The 5,411-nt window shown below is 43.5% G+C and overlaps 1 pseudogene; it reads right to left on the bottom strand.

The window, feature by feature from the left end:
* Positions 1–3,578: 3,578 nt before the first annotated feature.
* Positions 3,579–5,184, bottom strand: LOC114081524 (TNF receptor-associated factor 4-like; annotated as a pseudogene).
* Positions 5,185–5,411: the final 227 nt, after the last annotated feature.

Here is a 5,411-nt window from a genome sequence, read left to right as displayed (position 1 = left end):
ACAAAGAGAACAAATCTGAAAATTCAAGCTTTACTTGAATGAGAGAAGTTAAGAAATGGACTAAAATGGTAGAATAACTGAGGACCCACAGTTATTGAGGGAAGTTACAATCACCTCAGTGCAGAGAAACCTGGCTCCCTCACAGGCAGGAGGCCTCTTTAACCTGTCTTCCTGCGCAATTATCAAAATCCCATTGGTCATGAATTCCTTCCTTTCTTCTTAATTCTCTTTCCTCTATCTGTTTTTTTCTCCTACCTATTAACTCCTTTCATTTCATTCTAGAAGTAGTTGTCCCAATTCAGTCTCCATATTTTCTTCTAACAACCAAAGCATTTAGAATTTAAATCTCACTGTGAGGTATATAAATTGATAATGGGTGTCTTATTTTTTTAGGAGACACATGTGATGTCATCAATTAGTTTTTTATGATTAGTACCCACATAAAAAACCTAGGGTCACTTTCCTTAGAAAATGAGAAGTGCAATCAAAATTTTTATCAGATGGTGCTTGTTTATAACTGAGAACAACAACAAAAAAATTCTGTTTTCCAATGGGGACTCCCTCTCTGTCTACAGTAAGACAGCTATTCTCAAACCAAGATTTCCAGTCTACTGAGATGAGCTAAAGCTATTGGTACTATATAACCCCTTCCTGAAAGCCTCTGCTCCAAATCTGGATAGAGAGGAAATAGAGAAGGCTCCTGGGTAGGTGCTAGAGGAAGGCATTTTCAAGTCTATTACTATATCTTATCCAAGACACAGGTATTTATTCCCAACATGCTACAAAATTTATTTGAATTAAAACTGATTCCATGTTTTATAGAATTACTTTTGTTATTACTATAATTTATAACATGAAAATTTTATCTTATATAATTAAATTATCTTACAGAATTGTTTCATCATAAAGACTCACAAGTAATAGAAATTCAAATGGCCAGTATATCTAGACTTATATAATTATCTAGAACTTTAGATGTTCAGGGCTGAGGTTGTATCTCAGTGGCAGAGTGCTTGCCTAGCACCTGTGAGGCACTGGGTTTGATCCTCAGCACCACATAAAAATAAATAAATAAATAAAATAAAGACATTCTGTCAATCAAAAAGTTGTTCAAAGTACTTATTCATATTGAAATGGTGAATTCAATAACAAAACATAAGAGGGCAGATTCAGAAAATATTCTTATTTTATAAACTTAATTGTACAGAAACTCTGTGTAGAAAAATGGTGTGGTCCATATGAAGTGTGTTGTGTATAGAAAAGAAAATGACATGCATGCAGGGCACCACTGAAGTTTCAATGCACTAGCAGCATGATGGACCATCAGACCAAGATAAAATCCAGCATGTAGTATGTTTTAACAAATCAAGTGCTTCTGTTGTTGTTTTGTTATGAAGTGTTGATATTTGACCTCAGGCTTTATACATACTGGGCAAATGTGCTACCAATGAGTTACACCCCCTTCTCCTGAAAAATATAGTTTTATTGGAATGCCATCATGCTTTAAGTTACTATATATTGCAGTTTTAGGCTATGATTGCAGCAAACTTCTAGTCCACACAGCCTAAAATCTTCATGATGTGGTCCTCTGAAGAAATATTTTGGAAAATACATTGATATAATTTTAATACCACCAAATATATTGACAGGTTTTTGGAACATGGATCCCTATGTGCAATCCCCAGCAGCATTCTAGTTAATTTGGGAGTCAAATATTTCAGCATTTATCTGCTGGTAATAAAAATCTAAATTTAATTATGAGTAAAATTGAGGTAACTAGGTAGAGTGTGAGTATGGCAGGAAGATTCTTTCTGCATCTTGGCAAGTTTTTAGAAATACTAGAATAAAATAAACTTAAGATGTGTTACCACACTCAGTGTTTTATTTTATTTTATTTTATTAGTTAATTTAATAATTTCAACAAAATCTAGAATTGAGCAGAATTCATTTACATGTAGCTTAGAAACTTGCCAAATGCAAGCCCAATTGTACTGCCAGAATTGGAGCTACATTTCCAGATATTTCTAGAGTTTTAAAAAAATCTTGGGTCTGGAATTGTAGCTCAGTAGATCATAAAGATAGTATGCACAAGGATACCCAGCACCAGGGGAAAAAGAGAAATTCAGCCCTGTCCTAGACCAGCTGAAAGAGAACTGATAATTCACTAATGTTCCTTGCTGGTAAAATATGGGTCACTGCAGGTGGCCACTTAGGCCTATATGAAGGATAGACAAAAAAGTTGAAGTGTCTTGTGTCTCTTTTTTTTTCTTTTAGTTGTAGACCTTTGTTTTATTTATGTTGCTGAGGATCAAGTCCAGTGTCTCAAAGAAGTGCTCTACACCCACTGTCTTACACAAGCGCTCTATGACTGAGCCACAACCCTATCTCGCCTTGTACATTGAAGACCCCTCTATTCAGTCCCCATGTGTAGGCTTGCTTCAGTTAGGTTAACATTTGTTAAGCACTTAGAATAAATGTCAGAAACATGTATTGTCTCATTAACTTCAATAAGGCCCACTTAAGACAGGTCCTTTAACTATGATGTAAAAGTTAATTTAACTTGACTGCTATATGGAAAGAAATATTTTGCATTAAGTTCATGGCAGTGCCTATAACCAGAAAGTACTAAATAAATGGCAGCTGTCAGCAGGAGCCTGGCTTGATGATACAACTCAGGATGCAGAGGATCACAGTTCAAGGCCAGCCTCAGCAACTGAGACCCCTCTGAATAAAAAAGGGTTGCAGATGTAGCTTATTAACGGAGTGTCCCTGGGTTCAATCCCCAAAACCAGAGGCCTGGAGCTGGGGCTTGCTTATGACATAGTATTCAATTTTTGGTGAGTAAAGAACTGAGGATTCCAGCCTTATCCTGCACCTTTCCCATTTAAACACCAGGAGGCAGCAACAGGTCTCTTCCAATGCATGTTGTGGTTCCCCCTGGTGCCAACCAGAGGGCGACACAGCAGGGCAGCTGATCTTGGGGTCATAGTGGCAGCACTACTTCTCTCAGTGGTCCTTTGCATAGTTAGCCCCAACCTCCCAGGGCCTTAACTAACTCGGAGGAGACAGGCCAGAACCAAGTTAATAAATACAATTCAGAATTTATTAAAAATCAGAGCTCCCATTTTGTGCCTTCATGGTGCTAAGGAAATAAATAACCAGAAAGGACACAGCTGGGGAAAGAAAATCAATTTCAAGACAGATTTTTTTAACTACACCTCCCTTCCCAACCCCTCCCCCTAGGGCTCTTGGGACATAGCACCTGAATAGGTACCTCAGTCCAGGTAGAATGTGGCCGGCACCAAGGCATACCTGCCCTGCCCAGGAGGGGAGACAGGTCCTGGGGTCACTTGTTTCCAGCCCTTGAATCCCATAGACCTGCTTCCAGGAGGGGCCAGGGCTGAAGCATCAATTGGAGGCACCTGTGGTTGGTGGTGGTAGGGGGAGAACAGGGTAACAACCCAGGCAGCATAAGCAGCTGAAAGGGGGTCCAGCCCCCTCTCCAGGTTCAACCAGTAGACTTATAAGTCATGTCCCATCCATACCCCCTTCTCCCCTTGAGCCTGCAACCTCTGCACTCAGCTGAGGATCTTCCTGGGCAGTTCAACAGAGGCACGGATGAAAATTGCATTACATTGCACATAGTTTTCCTTTTGGATATCCTGGTGGGAGATGAACTTGGGATATCCAAAGCCCAGAGAACTCTCATCCAAGGAGCTTCACCACGTGCCTGGCTTTTGGAAATTTTTCCAGTTTGAGTCAGAGTGGAAAGTCTCAATGAATGGCTATGGCTTAGCAAGCCCTGGGTTGCTCTGATCTAGCAGGGAGAACGTGACACGACGGGCAAAATGCCACTCAAGGAGACTGTCAAAGGTGCCTGGTAGCACACAAATGTACAGAGAGAGATGTGTGCCCTCACCACTGCCGTTGTCAATGAGGAGTGCAGACACCTGTAGTTTGTAACCATACTTATGTGTTTTGAAGGCTGGGCTGAAGCACTCAAGGTTGGGCTTGGCCTCTTGTAGCCTCTGCCCATAGCTGCCAGTCTTCCAGATGAGCACTCCATCACTGCCTACTGATAGGTCCTCCAGCTCTCCACGCAGCTCCTGCAGCTCTTGCCACTGCTGGCTCACCAGGGCACACATCATAGCCAGAGGTGGCTTCACACTCTCCTCCACCTGCCGCACCATTGCCAGCTTTGGGTACTGTTGGCAAAGCCCCAGGCAATGAGGGAAGGGAGGACTGTTACCAAAAGGGGAAGACACAGGGGTAGCAGGAGCCCAACTCTGCATGAGGAAGACAGGGTGCTAGGAAGCACCTGCAGCTGGACAGCAGGGGGAAGGACCTCAAAGAACTAAACTGCCAGGAATCCTAGCCTTCATTTAGGACTTCATGGGCTAAAGAGGGGTTGACAGGAAGAAGGGGCATCTGACCCTGTGCATGCAACCGGAGTCTTTGAACGGGTATAGCACCAAGGCTGTCCTACCGCTGTCTGTCAGATGATTTGGCAGATCCTCCTGAGCCACAGTGCCCATGTCACACTGGTTAGGGCAGGGCACAGGCAGCCTTGGGCACTGATACTGGTGACTCTGTACCTATTGACTTCCTTTGTGCAATAGGTACAAGGCTGGGTGCACTTGGGGCACTCAGAAGTTGCATGCTGGGCCAGTAGTCACCGCATCATGCAGGCACCACGCTTGTTCTCACAGTACGCACTCTCTTGGGGGCACATACCCTCATTGCTCTCAAAGGCTTCCCACTGAAGTCAAAGCCACAAAACTCGCACTTGAGGCGCCGCTTGGGGCAATCGTGTTGCAAGTTTGCAGGCAGATCACGGTGACTCAGCTTGGCTGGACAGCGATTGGGGCAGGGAACTACATTGAAGCTGCAGGTATTCAGGTGTCTCTGTAAATGACAAAGTGGCCCACTCCAGCAGCAGCCCTCCTCACTGTGGATGCAGCGGATGGGCAGGCCTAGCATCTGGACCTCCAGCTCTGGGTCTGGAGGAAGTTGGTCCTCAGGGCATTTGAAGACTCCTTCACTGAGGAACTCCTGCTGGCAGGTGTCCCAGAAGCGGTGGCCATAAGTAGAAACCTGCAGGGGCTCGCACATGGGTTTCCTGCACATAGAGCACAGCAGCCGGCGCTTGGGCTTCTCCAAGAACTTGTAGTGGAAGCTGCGCATGGCGGGAGAGTGGAGGGCACGGGCAAGCGGGGCTGGGCATGTGGCAGCCCCTGGCGGTATGGACTGGCAGCCCCGCCCAAAGCCACTAAGTGTTTTAAATATTCTTTATATTTGAAATACTATATACTCTATAAATCTCTCTTTACTTAAAAACTGATTGCATATTACATTATTTTACAGATATAAAAACAGAATTCTTAAAGAATATTTGGACTATTTCTAATTCA

Source organism: Marmota flaviventris, chromosome 13, assembly GCF_047511675.1.
Source record: "Marmota flaviventris isolate mMarFla1 chromosome 13, mMarFla1.hap1, whole genome shotgun sequence".
Taxonomy (NCBI): domain Eukaryota; kingdom Metazoa; phylum Chordata; class Mammalia; order Rodentia; family Sciuridae; genus Marmota; species Marmota flaviventris.
This window is presented reverse-complemented; position numbering and strand designations above follow the sequence as displayed.